Here is a 20,883-nt window from a genome sequence, read left to right as displayed (position 1 = left end):
GGCAACATTCATTTGCTAATTGTTCCTGCTGTGTATTCAATCAGCAACCGCGCAGGATTGTGTATCCTTTTTTTTTTTCTTCCCTTTTTACGCTAGCGCTATTATTTACAACCGAGTGGGAGGGCTTAAATATCGAGCACATGCAAATGCAATTACAAGATATTTGCATAGCCGTTAACTATTAGAGGGCAGATGGCAAACAGCGGGCATTAAAAAGCGACCGAGCGCCATCTTGGCTGAGGAGACAGCTGGCAGACAGGAATCGGCCATTTTGTGAGCGTGGGTCGCTGCCAGGCTGAGGCGTAGAGAGGTGCCAGTATCTCTCTGTGTGCCAGGAGATTGGCAGCGAGGGGGAATTGTGCTTTAATACCCTTCCTGGTACAGGCAACAACAACGGACTCTCCAACAGTCAGTGACAGTATGATCACAGCCCAAGGCTCCTGTTGAGAGCTGACTGAGATCAACTACAACATTAAAGACTCTGACATTACAACTCTGAGCAGAGATGGTATCTTATCATAATACTGTTACCAGGGGTGGGGGTATTTCTTATTTCTGTTGTTCTCCTGGCTTAGTTCAATATGGCTTACAGAATCATATAATTGGTTTAAGACAAAAAGGCAATTCAATGAAGACATTGTACTCACCAAGAGGTATGAATCCTGTTGTAATCGCAGCAAGTTTTCATGCTTGGAAAACTGTTCATCTGTCCTGTAATGTCCTTCCAAGTCCACAAATATCTACAGTACAGTACGTTTTGTGGCATGACCTCTCAAAACTTTTTCTCAGCCAGATGTTTCTACCACTGCATGAAGAAATTCTACTGAAGGCTTTCACCTCTACACTGAAGTCAGTTTTTTTTTTCCTTCCTGAAGATTTTGCCAATTTTCTTTAGTCACCACCAATTCTGCTAAAACATCTGAAGAGCGAGTCTCTTTGTGTGGAGAAGGACTTTTGTAAACGTAGAGGAGAAAAAAAGTCAGATGAAAAACCGAGTAGTATTAGACAGGAGGAGGGGGCGGGGGGGGCACTGAGCAGGTACAACTACTGTCCTTTTCATCTCTCATTCAATTAGCAGCCATTCGCTTGTGCTGCCATGGGATCCCTGCTGCACAGCAGTAAGTGGACTTCAGGTGCTATTTCCACACACACAGGGAGAGAGGTATGAAAAGCCCGGGCCCGCCTTCCTCTCTTCCACCTTATAGATCAATACTGCACTGCCATATCCTCTGATGGGAGCTGCTGTAGTGAGGGTAAGAAAATCTAAGGCAAAAAGACAGGTTGAGTCTGATACAATGGATGAGGGAAAAAGTTCAAATTGTCCTTTCATCCTGGCTCATGAGATCTTAGGAATATTGTGCGCTACATGCTGGGAAGTGGGACTGAGCAGGAATGTCCTGTATACCGTCTCCGATGGATCCTTATCAAACAGTTAAGGTGGAATGAGTAATAAGAGGGAGGGAGCTGGAAGAAAAGCGACCTTCGACGTCCTGTCTTATTCTTCTTCGGTTTCTCTCCCTCCCTCGCTGTCTCTGTGTCTCTCTGACGAAGTTTCATCAAGTGGTGTTGGACGCAGCGAAAAAACCCTCCGGCTGAACCACACACAAAGACTCTCTCTCTCTCTCTCTCTCTCTCTCTCTCTCTGTCTCTTCCCTCTCTCTGTCTCTCCCCTCCACACACACACACACACATGCACCTACTGACACACACACTGCGTGTGGGGCGGTTAAGGCCCTGGCCCTGGCTGGTGCTGGGACTGTTAGAGAAAGATAGAAAGAGAGATGGAGAGAGGAGCTGGGAGCAGTAGTGGTGGTGGTTGGTCCCTGGGCTCCGTGGCCTGCAGGCGGTGCTGGGCAACCTCTGCTAGCCTCTCTCCTCTGTATTGATTTCTGCTGCTCCGCACTGCTCCGCTCTGCCGCGAAGGCTCCTAGCCGGCGGGGATGAGAGCTTGGCTCACCCGCCTCACCTGCTTCTCTCCTGGCTTGGCTGGCCTAGCCTGCCCACTCTGCCGCAGCTTTGGCTGGCCCCTGCCGGCTCCCCGGGACCCCCTGTATGCAGCGCCGAGGCCACAGAAGGAGGGCAGCCAGAGAGCCCATGGCGATCCACAGCTGTGTTCACCTGCTCTGGGTTCACCCGCTTCGAACCACCTCCTCGAACTGCTTCTATCCTTCTCTCCTTCCATCCTTCCACCCACTCTGCTTCTCTTTTTCCTCCTCCACTGCCTCCTCCTCCTCTTCCTGCTGTATACTAACAGAGACAGAGAAAAAAAACAAGTTAATCTTAACTTTCAGCATTTTACCCATCCTGAATGTCAATCCTGTTCTTTGATCAAAAAAAAGTCGGGGGTGAAGATTCTGGCATCCTTTCTCAGCCGTTAATGTGGACCTGCTAACCTTAGAGAGCAGAAACTGCAAGGATTGAAGGCTTGAGAGTTAAGTGTGTCAGGCAGAGAGATACTGTCTGCCAAAGGTAGTCCCAGCCATTACATTCTGATGTGCTGCAGATAGCAAAATATGGCAAGAGTGGGCCCATTATAAAAATCCGCACTGCATCAATAGAATACATTAGAAAAAAATTACAGGAAATGTTGCTCTTCAACAACCACCCTTTTGTTGCTCTCCCTGAGCCACACAAGCCCACTGAGTTGTATATGTATTTGCCATTAATGGTTAGAATTAACAAAAACAACATTTAAAACAGAGGATATTTCAAACTACCCTTCCCTCACCCCTCTCTCTTTGCACCATAGTGAGTGTGAAGGAATGGAAATGTTTTGGCCAGACCAGTGGTGCTCTATAGAAACTTTGTCAAAGAAAACATCTCAGCTTTTGTATCATCAAGAATTATTCAAATGGGTTCAGCAGCCCTCTTCTTATGATAATAGCAGTTAGGGGGACATTTCTTTGAGGATTCATGGTCCCATTGTGTGCCTTAACAGAGAAAGAGCCATGGCCAAATTCAACCCCCACCACCCCCACACTGCGCCAACCACACGATCTCTTAAACATGCTCGCCACAGCCACCACAGAGCTGTGACAGCCCTTCTGTCTACCTCTCTTCACCCCTCTGCAGGCCTGAAAAAGAGACTAAAACCCACGGGCCGACTGCCAGGGGAATAGAGAAGTAAAGTGCGGAGGTTTTAGAGCCGGTGGGCCGGCAAGGCTTTGGGAGTTAGAGCTGTCTGTTAAGGAAGGAGCGAAGGGGGTGCGAGAGGGGCGTGGGGGGAGGTTACACAATTGGGACAAGAGAACCAAGTTTGGGAGAGGGGGGCGAGTTGAGTTAGAGGGACATGGATGGGGACTGGGGGTGCGGTGCATGTCTCAGACACAATAATACTATTCATTGGGCTCAGACATGGGTGTTAACTCCCCTCTGACAGAGCACAATGGGACTCGGCGGCATTCAGGCAGCCTTGGTGATATTGTTAGTTCAGGGCTGCATTCTCCCTGCCGCAGGATAGAGCGCCTGCATTGTACCCATCCGGCAGGATGGATGGAGGGAGGTTTGAGAGGTGAAAGGCAAAGAAAGAGAGAACAGTATGTTTGTCTATCTGTCAGTGCTCAAGGAGCGAGGGGCAGAGGGAACAGAGGGCGGAGAAGGTGGGGAGGGGCGGCGGAGGTGGTGGTGGTGGTGTTGGGGTTGTTTTGCCCCATGGCATTGGACTTGTTTGTTTCAGGGGGGGGAATAAAAAGGAGAAACTGAGACTAAAAGAGACAATGTGCAATAAATATTACTCAAGCAGCCGAGTGCAGGGCTAAAGAGGCATTAAAGGGGGTGGGGACACAGACGGAGCGAGGAAGGAATGGTGGCATTTTTATGGAGGAAAAAAACGTTGCGGTTTTGTATGCTGCTTTATAGTTTAGATGCATCTTGTTCATACGCCTCAAAAAGAGGGAGAGTGGAGAAGAGTGGAGAAAGGGGAATGACAGAAAATGAGAACTGTGGAGGTTGCTGCTGTTCGTGACTCGGATGAGGTGACATCCAACTACCACAAGACCTACTTTTCCAGAGGAGAGGAGAGGAGAGGAGAGACAGCATATAATTGCAAGGGAGAAGAAACGGAGAGTTGAACCAGCACAGTAGGCATAGGGGAATTCAGGCTGTGACGAGATATACGTCAGGTTTCCAACTAAATATAGCACAAATTGTAACTGAATTCACAGAACATCCGCAAAAAGAAAATGCAAATGAATGTGCGTTTAGACTAAATGTTTATATGATTAATCGAGAACACAATTGGCAATGAAAAGGATCATGCAAAGGATGAAAAGTATGCTCAACTGTGTTATGCAAGTGTGTCTTCCTCATTGACATGTCACATATAAAAGGCAACACTATGTTGCCATATGACATCTCATCAAATTCCTTTGGAATCTGCAGTCACTGAACATGTACCTCCCATTGAGGACTTACTGTATAAAACAGCAGATCTATAGCAGCAGTAAGGTATGGATGAAAAGGACAGAAGTATAAAAGGATGCAGTCTGCATGTATCTTATCACTTTGCTCACTAGACATGACACACAACTCACATTTACACACACACACACACACACACACACACAGTATCACTGCTCCTTCTGCACAGAACCACCTGCTTTCATGAACAGTACTTTGTTTGTTTCCCCTCTGGTAAACTCTGACCAACCGTTCCCATAGCAACCTTACCTACTCGTTCCGTGTGTGTGTGTATGTATGTGTGTGTGTGAAAGAGAAAAACAGGGAGAGATATGTGGGGTTGTGTGGAGGTTTACAGCAGGACTAATACAACAGATTTACCTGTGTGTGTGTGTGTGTGTGTGTGTGTGTGTGTGTGTGTGTGTGTGTGTGTGTGATGGGGTGGTGGAAATATTAATCAAGGGATCCTCTTAATGTATCCCAGACCTCAATCTCTGATGAACTTTGGATGATTCTGGCTAAAAGCAAAAAGCTCAACTTTCAAGCATTCACACATGTTCCCCTATTTCTAGTCATCTGCATTCCCTCTCAGCAGCCTGGAGTCAAACTGCCCTTCTTAGAGAAGGAAAGAACCAGTGGTGTGATGCTGGGGTGTCAGGCAGGCAGGGGCACGGCTCTCGTCAGGGGGCTAATGCCCTTCAGGGGTGGCTGAGGTAGGTAGGGTACTGCCCTTTGTCCCTGGTGGGGGATTACATTGGTCAACCAGCACAGACAATGTACCCCCCTCCTGGGATGGGAGGACCAACCTGCTCTCTACCAATGATAGGGGCAGTCAACTGATCACTAACTTAATTAAGGACAGAGGAAAGTAAGAGAAGAGGAGGAATGGCTGATGCAGGAGACAGAGAGAGAGGATCAGAAGAAATAGAGGCAGTGGTGATAAAAGGGGGGATAAAGAAAGCGATGCAAGGTGCACATGGACACGCTAAAATAAGAAGAGGCATGGAGTTAAAAAGAGAGCAATGGGAAGCGGCGGAGGGGCGAACAGAAGGCTTCTCGAGCACAGGATTAGGGGAGGGAAGATCAAAGGATCAGGTCTAACGGAGGACAGGAAAAAGGCCGGGATAGATGGCCAGAGGAGGGAGGCCAGCGACTTAAACTCAAAGTAAGGAAATCAAGTAGAACAGCGAGGAAGAGGAGAGCTCAGGTGTCTATGACCTTGAGCATTCATTGTAACAGGTGCACAATGTGAAAACTCCCTCTCTGTTCCTTTTTTATGCCACAGCACACACACCTATTCAAATCCAATGACAAATGCAGCAGATAATTCTATTACAGAGGACTTTAATAGAGGATATTTAGGGGACAGTTAGCGGGCCCAGGTAGCATGGCTCAGGCCCACTGCAGACAGATATGGCTCTGCAATACTTAACAACAGGGATTTGGCAACACTGTTGATTGAACATGCCAAATCCCATTTGTTGGAGGACTGTGTGCATTTGTATCGACACTCTGTAACCTTGTGGCTCCGTAAAAGGAGACCTCAGAGTGTGTGTGAGTGAGTGTGTGTGTGTGTGTGTGTGTGTGTGTGAGTGAGTGTGTGTGTGTGTGTGTGTGTGTGTGTGTGTGTGTGTGTGAGTGAGTGTGTGTGTGTGTGTGTGTGTGTGTGTGTGTGTGTGTGTGTGTGTGTGTGTGTGTGTGTGTGTTTTCCTGGCGGGCAGACAGGTGGGTGGCACAGTTCTAAACTCCCCTCGATCTATGCTCCACTCCATCCCTTCATCCTTCCATCTTTACTTCGCTGTCTGCCTCTATTCCCTCTCTTCACAAAAAAGGGTGACAAAAAGGAGATAGAGAGGCTTTCTCAACACTCCTTTTCTTGCTTTCTCTCCCTCCCATCCTCCCCTCTGCCTCCCTCCGCTCCTTCCATCCCCTATGGTAGAGCTGCCAGACAGGAGTGCTCAGCAGCTCTCCGAACGTTATTGATCTTGAGAGCAAGATGGCCAGGGAGTTGGTGTCTCTCCCTCTCTCTCTCCTCCTTCCATCACACCCTCATACCCCATCACAGCCCGCAACTTTTTCTTCCCCCCTTCCTCCCTCCCTCCCTCCCTCCCCGCCTCTACTTCATTTATCAAGGTTAAAGAACTCTTATAAAAAAGGGAAGAGGGGGTCGCCTGGATGTTATCTGACTTCATGAAAGAAATCCCTTTAGGCCACTCCACTAGAGGAGGATGCTCTTTGCCAGACCCAACTCTACACAGACACACACACACAACACACAGTGGCACCAAGCAGCGGCCCACTTATAGCCAGTCAGAAATAGAAAGTATCCTGTCCATAATTTTGGTACACAGCAACAGGACAATCAGAAATAGAAATAAAGAGGATGGATGACTGGACAAGGGAAGATGAAATTAGAAAATGAGCATTACAGCACTACTTTTTTAGAAGGCACAATTTAGAGTTTATATCAGTCATAAGCCACTAAAAAGAACACATTTTGGGTTGTCAGGTGCACTGCATGCTCTTTTTCAGAAGGTAGTGGTTGAGTGGTGCATTTGTCTAGAGCTGCAGTATTTCATCCTGGAGGAGGTACAACACAAGAGTGATTTTTCACAACCTGGCAACACAAATGTTGTTTTCAGAGCTGAAACAATCAGTCCATTAATTGATTAGTCGATTGACAGAAAATAAATTGGCAAAAATTCAGATAATCGATTAATGCATGAATATGTGCTGGATTTCTTAGTATGATAATAAACTGACTAAGTTACTCACTCATCCCCTTTAATTGAGATACCATTGCCATTGCCTATTATTAAGCTTTCCAATCTGGCACGTCGCCAGGTATGCAGTTAACAATGATAATAGTGGCAGATTTACCACTCGGAATTCTTCTTAAGTTTTAAAACATTGGGTCCTGACTGCAGACACAGATAGCCAAAAGCTGAATTGTGACTGGCATTGAACGTTACCTAACTAACATTAGCTAGCTAGCTAAAAAAGCTAACGTTAGCTCCACGAGTCGGTCAAACGCTGTGACCAGCTGACTTTTTAAAGTTTCCAGCCGACTCGTTTAGAAACAAGAACCCTGGTACACACTATTTAATCCATGATTTACACTTTTGTTCACTCCATCAAAGTATTACGGCCCCATGCACACCGCTTCATCAGGTGGAGAAATCCAAAGCAAGACAGCCCGGCTGTACCTAGCTAATTCCTAAGCTATGATTGGACAATCGCTGTTTGAGGGAGGGGTTTGTGAAGACGTGAAAAATATTAAATCTTATTATTAATCATTAGTTTCAGCCCTAGTTCTTTTTATTTATGCATAAAACTGACAATGCTTGATAATATCAACCATCTATATAAAGGGCACCTTATTAGAAAGTGGTTAAAAAAAAAACCCACAACAAAACTATGCAAAGATCTGGAAAGTTAGTTTGCACAAAGCCACAAGACCTGTACATTTTAAGCTCCAATTATTCATCTGTAGAGGGAATACAGTTTCTGCATTTCCAGTCTTTAAGAGACTGTAGCGGCTATTGTTCCAGTTTGTAAAAGGACTGGAAATGGCTCTACATGTGGAGTACATCCTGTCTTCCATTGTTACTGCTTTCACTCTCCCCTATAAAGGCCTGCCTGCACTCCAGGCTACAACAGCCAGGCAAATACACGCAGCAGCACATTACAGAGCCATACCTTCCCCTCCCTTTGTGCTCTGTAATTGCCACAATGCATCTTCTCGTCCAGCTAATTAAGTGAGTCTTTCCCATTGTCTCCCAATACTATCACCTCTTCACACAGCCAGAGAGAGAGAGAGAGAGAAAGCCACAGCAAGAGATGGAAAGAGCAAAGGGGTGGAAGGAATACAAAGGCAGGGGTCCAAATAGAGAAAGGATGAATGACAAAGGCATGTGTCTGTGTCCTAGTAAATGTTTACCTGTTGAAAAAGGTGCTTGTTGTCTGTGTGCCGGTGAGCTGTAAACAGCGCATTACTGCTGTCAGACAAAAATCTTCCTTCTCAATAAAGTCATTTCAGGAATCAGGAGGGAAAAAAGTCTCAGTATTTAGATTGACAGCAATGCATTTTTAAAGCGACAATATGAGGCAAAAGCATTAAAATAACCAAAACTGGAGTGTCATGACTCATGAGTTATTTGGCTGACGACCATGACATAGAGTTAGGGTGAATGTGTTTTTTGTTAAGTCACTTGAATGTTTGACCTTCACTTTACAGAATGATGTATAATAATAATAATAATAATAATAATAATAATAATAATAATAATAATAATAATAATAATAATAATAATTTATACTTTTTATCAATCCCCAGTGGGGAAATTTCAAAATGTATGTACAGAGTTTGAAAATAGAAGGCTGTTTTCACATTCAGCTACTGTACAGGGAAAGGTTCTCTGCACCTTTTTTATATCTGAGTTGAGCATATGCACATACGAGCACAATTTTAAGATATCATACCTAGTTCGGAAGCCAATCATGGTCCACTATTTAGCGTATACAGAGCAAAGTGTTTTTATATATATTATTGTGTGATGTCACCTATTTCCTTTATGTTCATTTAGTCTTCCTAATTCAAGAAAAACAGTTCTAAATCTAGCCTCACTGGTCTTGCTCATTCTACACAAAAAACAAGAACTATTACAGTACAGTTTGACTGCAATATGAATCTGAATAACTATCATTCTTATAATGAAACACAAACAGGAAGAAATCCTGGAGCGGGTCCAGGAGTGAGCCTGGGTGTTTGAACTAAAATTGCCCTCGCCTCCCACGTCTAAAATAAAAAAAAATATATATAAAGGAAATATTAATAATTTCACTTTGAAGCCTTGCTCTACCACATAACTTCACAACGATGTGAATTTGCTCAAGGAGAGCACTGAATTCTACTGTTATGTGTAAGATCCTGGATATTTCCTAATATCACCCAAATGCATTACGCTGCCTGTTGCAATAGTTATAAGCTATATAAGCTTCAAACTGTCATGACTTCACTACAGACAGTGCAAAGTTGTGGAAATACTTGATGGAATCCATAATGAACAAATAGACAAAACAGGTGCTTTTGTTTCCCCTTCTTCTTTATATGCTTAGACCTTTTGTGTGGCTAACCGAGGAGTTTGAACGAAATTCCATTTCTCTTTAGAGTTGCTAGGAGAGCCCCCTCCTCCAAAACACGTACACACAGACACACACTCGCTCCATGCTCAAGTCCACTCGCTGACCTCTCAGGCCAGACACTCTTCCCAAACCCCCAAACTCTCCCCCTAAAAAATCCCCTCTCAACCCTCAACCCTTCCTTGAACCTCTGCCACCCCTAACTCCCCCTTCCCATCCTGAACACTTTTCCTTCCCACACTCAAGTTCCTGTCAAGGCCCTGACAGACAGACAGACAGACAGACATACAGACAGACAAGTAGGGTGACATCATGGTGCAGAGGGAGAGAGAGAGACAGAGGCAGGGGGCTGCCTGCCTGTCTGCCCCCAGCACCCACACAATACAGCAGGGCATCTGGCACTGGGGTGGTGGTGGGGGACTGGGTGGGGGTCTGTCAGGACAAAGCGTTTACATCCCCCTCCCTGGAATATGATTATAGTTTGTAAATGGTGGCTAAGAAGTAAACGTGTGAGGAGAAGAAAGGGGCTGAGATGCGTCGGATTATACATGGGCGTATACAGTGAAGACACCAACAGATATAGTAGTCCAAGCAAATGAAGAGGGTTATCTGATTTTCTTATGTCTTCATGGAAAACCTAGAAATTAAACAAAACTGCCAAATCTGTATGTACATTTTAAATTTTCATGCTGTTTTCATAGACTCTGTTTTTCCAAAAACTGAAATTGAAACTGTTCAAACTAGCAGGTGTAGTGCTGATCTGCGTGTGTGTGTTTGGTCACTTGCAGCTTGTTAATTTGCAGGATCCAAAACGAAATAATGGTGGCAACGGGATAGAAATCAGTGTCATAATACTCTCTCTCTCTCTCTCTCTCTCTCTCTCTCTCTCTGCAGCGGCCCCCACCTCTGTCTCTGTCTGAGAGGCTGTCTCCTCGCTGCGTGCATACAAGTGTCTGTGTGCATACATAAAATAAATGAGCTGTGCGTGTGCATTGTGCGAGTCCACAGGCCCAGTGTATATATTAGAAATGTGACTTGACCCTGGCAGGCTGAAGCAGGGTTTCTGCGTCGTACTGGGCGTGGGAAAAAGGGGAGACCTCTTTTCACAGCTGCTCCGGCCGTTGCATTGAACCAATGGAGGCCCACCCCCGCCCCCCCACCACCACTCCCAACCTGCCTCCGCCGCTAATGCCCCCCTCCCTCTCTCCCTTGCTCCCCCTTTCCTATTCACTCTGCAGCCTGCTGCCTTTCAGCGGACCCCCGTCCCTCCCTCCTGCGCTCTGTTCGTCACCCTGCTGCACCCCACCATCACAGCCACCACCAACCTTTAATACAGCCACCTCCCCATTCAGCCAGTGTGCACTGAGATGCCAGAGGCCTCTGAGCTTTAAGGAGGTACAGAAAAACAACGTAGCTAAGTGACTAATCAAATAAAGCAACTAATGCAAACTAAATAACTAACAAACCTAATTTGCCTAGGCACGTTTGTACTGACATACCGCAACTTAACATAAACGCTAAAATCAGACCCCCTGTCTTATTTCCCACACTTCTTCTTAACCTCATGAGTTCCTTCTACTTATTTAAACTCTCTTTTTTGTTCTTCAACTCCAGTTCTATTTTCTCACTCTCACATTCTTTTCTCTCTTTCCTTCCCTGAGGCCCTCTGCAGATACTTTAATTTATGTTAACATAGGCCACAACTCTGCACTCAGTGCCCCCCCCCCCACACACACACACACACACACACACACACACACACATTCACCACCTCCCTCCATCCAGTTTATTCATTTGAAGAGATTTATTTCCTATCAAGCTGCATATTGCAGAGGGTATAATTCAAATCTACTTTAAAGAACAGCCAAGCAGCGCAGTTTATGTATACAAATCTAAAAAGCCAAGTAAAAAAAATTCCCAGCAAACAGCTGGTGTAACGCAGATTGGCAACTTTAAGAAACCATGGGTGGGCGGTGGGTGTTTGGTTTGGGCATTAAAGATAACCTATTACTGACAAACCTCACAATCAGCCTGTTTAAACACAAAATGCAAGGCTTCTTTTGTTTCACATGCTCTTACTAATCTGACAGTATTACCATACAAAGGCAGGCTCAGAGTGGAGTCATGAAACACACACACCCACATGTAATTTTGGAGAAACTTTAAAAGGTCACATAATGTGCAGAATAACTCCAACAGATTCTCAGGAGCAGTCCTATGGTGCTGTCTAGCTACCCTGCTGATACGCCAGGCGCGTTGAGGAAATGTTGAGAAGCGGCGAGGGGGCAGCGACGGGGGAGGAGGGAGGGAGGGAGGTTGTAGCCGAGAACCTGAAAGGACTCCATCTCCCTTGGCCAACATGCCATGACGGTGTGGAGCAGAAGTCTGAATTGGTTTCTGTGGGGTGGCGGAGCTGGAGAGGTGATGGCAAGATGAGCCCGAATGGGGATGGAAAGGGGTGGGGGCTGTGGGGGAGGAGATACGGTACACTGAGGTATGTGTGTTTGTGTGTTTGTGTTTTTTGAGAGAGAGAGTATGAGAGAGTAAGAAAGAGAGAGAGTGATGGCAGACTGGATCTGAGGTACTATAAATGAGCGGATTACCACTTCCCTCTCTTCAAGCCTTTCCATATACATGAGAGTGCTCGGCTGTGAAGCAACACTGCTATGTGTGAAATCACACATCCTTCGGCCCGCACTTCCTATACGTAAATTTTAACAAATGCACATATTGTACGTCGCTCCTGTAAGGGTAAAACGAGGCGTGAATGCAGACCCATGCGTGCTAGCTCTTAATTGCTGTTATGAATACAAAGAGAATGTGAGGAGTGTCACTTCTGGATTGATGTGTCTCTGCGTCAAATTTAGCCTGTAGCTATGCCTCCACTTCTAAAGCCCATGTCCAACCGAAGCTTGTTTGCATCGATTTATCTAGTTTGTGGATATGATATTGACTAAGTAGACCGGCAGCCCTTATCGAGTTGAGGCAAAGCGAAGGAGGTTTAAGAGGTGGTCGAACACTATGAAGGAGGATAGCCACAGGCTGTGAAATCTCCTCTGATCTTCCCTTGTCTGATTCTCAAATGCAACTCTTTCTCTGGGGGGGGGGGCATGCTGATATAGAAATAGGCCAATGTCACAGAACGCTCATCTAACCCTGGAGGGAAATAAAAATAAAAAATAAATCACTTTTTCTGTTTCTCCCCAGTGACGGACCTCAATATCTGCGGATGGGGCTTCATCTCCCTCACCTCGCCTTGCCAACGCTCCCTCCATCACTCCATCTACTTTGTTCTCCGCTGGAGGTTGAACATGCGCGAGCTGAGCAGCATTCTCGGCCATGATGGCCCGCTACAGCAGCTGTTAGGATAGCGAAGGTAATCTTTAGTCGTGTCATTCAACACTGAGAGGGAAGCTAAGAGGGAAGTGAGCGAGTCACCTGGTTCTACAGTAGCTTCAGCCCGCATCTTCAACATTATGTGCTGTTATAAAAACCCACAGCTTACAAGGTTTTGACACGTACTGTAGTTAGCAGAGTAACTGTGACAGGCTGTGGTGGAAGAAGTATTCAGATCCTTTACTTAAGTAAAAGTACTGATACTGCACTGTAAAAATACTCTGTTACAAGTAAATGTCCTGCACTGAAAATGTTACTTAGGTAAGTATCATCAGGAAAATGTACTTAAAGTATTAAAAGTAAATGTACTCAATGCAGAAAAATCCTCACATTTTAGAAACTGGAAACGATCCAGTTAGATCCATTAGACCATTAAACACTTAGTTGATGGACAGACATCAACTAAGTGTTTAATGGTCTAATCATTTCAGCTGGACTTGTAGGCCGTTATATTGTTGGGTAGTTTAATTTATAACGAAACATCCTATTTAATAAACTACGTGTGTTTTGTCTGCAAAACTCTTAATTTGTAAAGTAACTAAAGCTGTCAGATTAATGTAGTGGAGTAAAAAGTACAATATTTCTCTCTGAAATGTGGTGAAGTAGAAGTAGAAAGTGGCATGAAAAGAAAAACTCAAATTTATACTTAAGTACAGTACTTGAGTAAATGTACTTAGTAACATTCCACCACTGATGACAGCTGGGGCCAAAGGTCTCTGGGGATACTAGTTTATAACAAAAAATATATTGTGATAAGTTGGTAAATATGTAATACTGCAAACAGTCAAATATATGCTGCTTTCCAACAATACAACAGCACCTTGTCTTCAAAATAATCAGGCAGGAAATTTGGTGAAAATTATAATATGGCTACTTCACTTACTACTACTTAGGCCACTGGCTTCTTAAGCAGCTAACTTAAACGTGTTTTGTCTGTGTTCAGTATTCCTGGAGAACTGCAGCGAAATTAGGTATGAGGGTGCATCGCGAAACTTAAAATGCAGAAAGAGAAACCAAAGTGGCCGGGTTGGTTCAGTGGGTAGAGCAGGCGCACATATACTGAGAGGTTTATGCCTCGACGTAGAGGTCCAGGGTTTGAATCCGACCTGTGACAATTTCCTGCATGTCTTCCCCCTCTCTCTCCCCTTTCTCACCTAGCTGTCCTATCAAACATTAAAGGCGGAAAAGCCCAAAAAAATAATCTTTGAAAAAAAAAAGAAAGAAAAAACCAAAAACAGAGATGTTTCTCTCGGTGTATGTGTGGCTGAGGGTACAAGGCCTGGGCAGAGAGCAGAGGACAGAAAAGTAAGTAGTTGTGGGGGGAGTTCAGAGGGAGGGAATTAGAGGAGTGAGGGACTTAGCCACCCTGGCAGTCTTTCCACATGAGCACACCTTGTGCACACACCAAGCCAAGCCCTCCCCCAAACCCATGTATCCTTAAAGGGATAAAAAGCATGGACAAAGGAATTAAAACATAGATTACACAAGTGACCACCCTGCGTCTTATCTGCCAAAACCGTAGAATCTAACAAATTGGATCAGATGTTATAAAGCAGAGGACGAGAGGCTGGCGAGTGAAAGAGTGAGGAAAGCAAAGGAGAAAGTGCGCATGTAAAGAATGAGAGGCACGCTCTTTTTTGAAGAGATCAGTTATGATGAGATCCGGACTTCTTAATGCATACTTGTAATAACACTGTGTGACTTTTCAGGCCTCGAAACAGTTTGAGTGCAATTATTTGAAAGTACTGTATAAATAGTTCAAGTTCAAGTGTGTGTTTTGGTGTGAGTGTGAGAGGAAGATTATTTTGAGGTCTCACCGGTAACTTTGGAGTGATGAAGTCTGTTTTGACCCACTCTGTGACCTCTGACCCTTAGAGCAGGAGGTGGTGCGTGTCTCCTTTGACCTGGTGTCTTGCAGATGTGTATTTCTGTGTGTCTGCACTCCACAGATTCCTGCAAAAAATAAAATAAAGCATTAAGTTTAGAGAGAGGGTCCATTCCTGCAGCAGGTCAAGTGTCTGATTCACCTTCATTTTTTTCTTACACAGTGCTTTGAGCAGAAATGGATGTCACCGCAATAAACATTTCAGCCACACTTGAAATCTTCTATAGGAAACCACAGAGGTAGGTGTTGATTTAAAAATCAACGTATATCTTTCATTTATCAATAACATAGTATTAACTGACATTCTGCAAACAAGACGTTGATATTTTGACTTAAAGATAAATTATGAAATCATAAATTAAACATGTCAGATTCAAGTTTTAGTTTATTGTTTGTCAAATAGAAAGGCAAAAATAGATACTTTGGTAACCACTTCCTTATATTATCTGGGCTTCTAATACTACATAAGAAAATTAAAATGTATAAATTAAACTGGAAAACAGTAAACGTCAAACAGATAAATCTACTGTAATTAATGACGATGAATTTCATTTGCACATATAATGAGGTAAAAAAGAAAAAAATGTAATGTATCCAAATAGAATAATGAAGAGAGTGCATATTGTTATATTGGAAAATAAAACATGCACCATTGTTAGACTTAATGTGTGGAAAGTTTCTCATATTTCTGTCTTATAACGGTCAGTGGTAAATGCATGACAATACCAATCTCTTCAACACACACACACACACACACACACACACACACACACACTTCACAAGCGATTACACAAAATACTCAAAGATTACATCCGCTGAAACCTGATGTCCTTTATGGGTTTAAAGCCTGCACGTCAGCTTTTCAATTTTTTTTCTCTTGCCATTGCATGGGTTGCTGTTGCTAGGCTACCAAAACCCAGAATTCATAAGTTCAGAGAAAAGGTTTATATAGGCCATTGCAATTCAAGGTAAAATGATAATAGAAAATTGATAACACTGGAATATATGGACTTTGGTGATATGGAATCAAATAGACCATGAGCCAGAAATAGTTTCAGATCTGAATCAAAGTGTAATAATAGCGATAACAATAATAATAATAATATGATAACAATAGCAATTATAATAATAATAATAATAATAATAATAATAACAGGCACGTCTATATAGCTTAAATAAAAAATGTAAATCACACTCAACACTTTTATAAAAAAATATAAAATGAAGAAACCCATGAGAGAATGCATTCCAGGAAAAACTCAAAATCAAATTCTGTAATTTTCTACATAAACACATTACAGACGCAGCTTTTGCGAAAATACAAGTCCCACACCCCAGTCTCGAGCACATTGTAAATAAAGTCCAATTCTGTAATTGACAGTATGTTGTGATGCTTATTGTGCTCTGTAAAGACAAAAAAAACTAGGCACTGACAACGTGTAGCAGCACACATGTAAACACATGCAGAGCAGCACATGTACAACTGTAAAAAAACGTGCACACACACACTTACACACACTCGTACACAAACAGCTCGGCAATCTAGTGGCCAGGTGTGACACACACACGTTAACATCTACAGGATGGTAGCTTGGAAATGCAGCAGGGCTGTAGACCTACAACAATGGCTCTGCTGTGTACATGATGGCTGCTTTGTTCCAACATCTTTGTCAACAAACAACATCCGCGCCAATGCAACAATCCTAACATGGAAATATTCAACGTTATCAATACAGTGCAGAGAAAGAGGGGTGAAGGAAGAGAGAGGGACGGGGGGGGGGACATCCTGACATATCTACGCTTCAGCAGGAAAGGCTACAGACGTGACAGGTTGGTGAGAAATGCACAGCATGAGTGCATAAACACATCTCCTTTCCTAATTTCTTATCTTCTCATTCCTTCTACATCATTTATTCCCTCTCTCGCCATACCACTTTTTTATTTTTATTTTTTTTATTTGTTTGTTAATTACTCTATGACAACAGCATGCAAATAAACCCCAGCTGGTGAAACTAAACTGTGCAAGACAATGGAAAGTGTAATGCAGCCTTATGGCAGGTGTTGGCAGACTAGACGTAGACCAGACTGGGCTCCATCTGGTGTTGAGGGCCTCATCCTGATGGTGAAGAGGGCCCAGACAGACACATATTAATGTGGGAAAAACCGATGTCTAGTCTGCCTCTCAGACTGCATTTCAATCTCAAAGGGCTCTCCCCATATCCTCCATTTATTACCCTTCAGCAATGCATTCATTTCTACTGCTACCGGGCGAAAGCTGGGAGGGTGGTGCTGTTGGCGTGGCGGTTGGTGTAAGTCATAGCACAAAACGCCATTGTCAAATCAAATGGAACCGTGCTGTATAATTAATGTTTTAGCTTAATATCACAATTATCCCTTAAAAGGACAGAAGGGGCGTGCATTTGTAAAGATATTGGGCACATTTTGCACATGGATAGTCCTGAAATCAGGAATCTGCTTTTATGAAATCATTGTACCTGTACCAAAATTACCGTCACTAGAAAAAACGTAAGGAATATTCCAGTTGAAACAATACAAGCTTTAATTCTGTGTATTAAAAAATGCCTCAATAGAACATTTACTGGCTCCTGTAACACTGAAATGGAGACATGGGTATCCTGACACCCCTGCAGTGTTTCCTTGATGAAAACACTATTTTGCTCCACGCTCTATTAAACTATCAAAAGCATAACTGCACAGCTCATACTGAAATTACCATTAATGTCATAATTACGACAACAGTCAACTGAGGTGTATAGCCTATTGTTACACAGCACACATGACATTGGCATATATTCACAGTATGTATTAACAAATACAGTACAGCAGCATGTTGCCAAGCATTTCCTTGCTCGGCCCATGCTAGCTCCTTCTCCACCTGCCCTGCTCTGTGACGCAGTAAACTGGGGCCTACTAACAGTAGCACCAGGCTATGTGCTGCTACACACTCACACACTCTCCACCGTGCAGGGCAGAGCCACCACGCAGAGCAGCAGATCCAGCTTTAGCAGCTAACACATAATTGGCTTGTTTGAAATTCAACAGGCTCCACTTCAGAGTGCAACCTATCACTCAGGCAGTGCTGGAACCAGACAGGAGCAGCTCCTCTCTGACTCGGATAAAGAGAAGGAAGAAGAAGATAATGTGCAGCCCAAACAGCATTATAAAACAGGCCCAGAATCAGACCGGTCTCTGGACTAACCAGCTGACCCTGCCCTCCCCTACTGCTTCCAAAATCTCTGCTTGGCCTGCTGCTGTACATCGGCTATGGAAAGCCGTGCTTATTGGTATCATCATATTGGTAACCTGCGTTTTAGCAAACATAGCTATTGCAATGCATTTGTTTTTAAAAAATCATACAAAGGTGTAAATGATGTTCCCCTGACGTGCCGCAGGCCTTTTCCTCAGCAGTGTGAGACATTGTTTGTTCTGTCCTCTTTGTGCATGAGGCCTGAAGCTGCTATTAATAAGCGCATCAATCAAGCTAAATCCAGGGATTACTGTAAAATGATCCCGTTGACAAACACTTACTCAATCACAATATTGTCTTCTTCTCCACCACATAACCTGTGACACATTACTTTGATAACCTACAACACATTCTCCTGATATTTTCTGTACCTGCTGTACAGCACCAGCCATACATACCACCTAGGCATACATACCACCATAGGCACCTGATAGTGGGATTATTTCTCACTGCATCCAGCAGTGGCACAGTATGCATTGAGCCTCTCTGGCATGGCACAGTAAAGCTACCACCATCAACTTTTTAGAGACAAAATACAGCAGCATGCATTAGCAGAGGCACAACACAAACAAGTGCATTAGCTTGGATTGGTAAAACTCCTTTCCATTATAGAGACAGTATACTGTAGGCCAGCAGCATGGGGATATGGGGGCTACTGGTGGAACACGTGACTCCCAGGAGTCGTCCAATCAGGTGCTTTTCCAGCTACAAGCCGTGTTCCATCTCACCTTCTGGCTATCAGCATCCAACTAACTACGCAATCAATAGAAACACATCCCAAACATGCTGCTTTTAAGCTGCTATCTTGTGACTAAAAGGCAGGTATGTTCCGTTAAGAGAAACAGCAGAAGCACCACTGCCGAGTCGCCCTCCTCCTCATCCTCATCCTCATCATCATCACTCTATGAATGGAGCCTGTCTCTGGTTGCTAACTACAGTACTGTCACTCCACGCATCCCCCGTGAAAGGAATCAAACGCTATCAATCCGTGTTTTAGGGGGGCGGCGTTCTCCTCTGCACCGGTATATGTCCAAAGGGAAGCAGGAGGCGTTTTTCGGTGCGATGCACGGACGCTGCCGCGGGCTTCCAGTCCTCCTCCGTGCGGGCTGCATCCATCCATTCGCTCCGGCAGCACCTCTCCTCCACCATCGGTCCCGGTTCCGCCGTGACGACTGCAGAATTAGTTTATACATTCGGTTCTCTAGCTTTATGATATTGCATAAACTCATACAGCTAGATAACCAAAGAGAAAAACTAACCCACGTCTCTTAAAGGGCCCGCCGCCGCCGGAGCTGCTTGTGTTGTGGTCACATGGAGCCATTGCATTCCGCCTGCATGCGTACGCCTCTCTCTCTCTCTCTCTCTCTCTCTCTCTCTCTCTCTCTCTCTCTCTCTCTCTCTCTCTCGCTCTCTCTCTCTCTCTCGCTCTCTCTCGCTCTCTCCCCCTCTTCTTCTGCTTTCTCTGTCTCTCCATCTCGCATAGCCTACACACATAACTGCGCGCATGCACAAAGCTGGTTATAGGTAATACCCTGTTTTATTATTGTCTTTACGCATAAGACTGCTTTGGAATAGCTCAGAGCTGATGGGCGATGATGTAAAGCATTACCTCCCTCACTATGAGATGATCATCAATACGCTACAAAGTGTATCATTTTCAACAACCCTTTCTATAGGCTAATTATAGCCTACACCAATGTGAGATGATTCATGCCATCGTTTCTGTTCTTTAAAAGCAGCGGTGAACTTCCTCCTGAGTCCTGACGAGCATCTGCAGGGTGAAGTCATCCAGCTGCAGGAGGAGGATGACACATTCACCTGTCATCCACGAACATGCGTAACAGGAAGGCTCCATGCCACCGTTAATAACCTTAATATAGCGTACATTTACCCACTAACTATACCATATCATGTCCAGTTTACGCTGCTGGCGATAACACACCAGCTGATTTAAGAGACAGTGCTACTTCCACTGTCTCGCTAAAAGATCACAGCACAGGCCCTCACAAACAACCATCTTATTGTTGTTTTAAATGCCAGCTCACATCGACCCATTTCAGAGCACAGAGCATAGTTTCCGTGTTGAGCGAATTAATCCATGAATTGTTTGAAAGCATGACAAACTACAAAAAGGCCTATATAGCGCACAGTCCAAGGGCTTCCAGCTAAATGTCAACAGCATGATCTAGTGGAACAAGTCCAGCCTCACTGGCTGTCACTCTGTACTTTGGATTAGTTAATGACATGCTGACAGGTAAAGCGGGGCAAACTAGCCTATATAATCCTTTGTAATCACAAAACATGGTTGTTATTATTATTATGCTCAATAAATATGTATCGTCGAGACAGCTCTAATGCTAAGCGTTTAAATCTAAATTTCACTGCAGAAAAAATGCAGATCACAGATAAGCATCGGGACAAACGTCAGGATAAAATACTGTCATTTGACATCTTTCTAAACACGTCTAATATCTGCTGGCACAAGTCATTCTGTAGAGGATACTAGCGTGCAACTCACATGATATTATAGAGAAGATAAAGCAAATTAAAGCAGGTCATTTAAACTACACTGTAGTCTTCCTTCAATAGGCTACATTGTTCTTAAATGTGGCTGAAGCTGCATTTCATATTAAATAGCCTGTCCTCGGCGAAACAAGTCCTTGAATTGAGAATAAACATACAGAATACTTACATAGTCTATTTGAAACGGCAGTTTCCATAATCGGACAGTTATGTGTGCTTCTTAATAAATGAGACTAAATTATTAAAATCCACAACGCCTTGCTGCGGCCGA

General features: G+C 44.1%; 1 long non-coding RNA gene across 2 annotated transcripts in view; it reads right to left on the bottom strand.

Moving 5' to 3' along the window:
• Positions 1–20,883, bottom strand: part of LOC116063399 — a 45,579-nt gene that overhangs the window by 14,916 nt on the left and 9,780 nt on the right. For both annotated transcript variants that reach the window (XR_004898714.1, XR_004108262.2), the window contains exons 2-3: positions 14,754–14,889; positions 648–2,247 (exon numbers count right to left, since the gene is read on the bottom strand). This is a non-coding gene — a long non-coding RNA (uncharacterized LOC116063399). The remainder of the gene's footprint in view (positions 1–647; positions 2,248–14,753; positions 14,890–20,883) is intronic.

The sequence above is a fragment of the Sander lucioperca genome, chromosome 11 (assembly GCF_008315115.2).
Source record: "Sander lucioperca isolate FBNREF2018 chromosome 11, SLUC_FBN_1.2, whole genome shotgun sequence".
NCBI lineage: Eukaryota > Metazoa > Chordata > Actinopteri > Perciformes > Percidae > Sander > Sander lucioperca.
The sequence above is the reverse complement of the archived record's forward strand: the minus strand, read 5'-3'. Positions and strand labels throughout refer to the sequence as shown.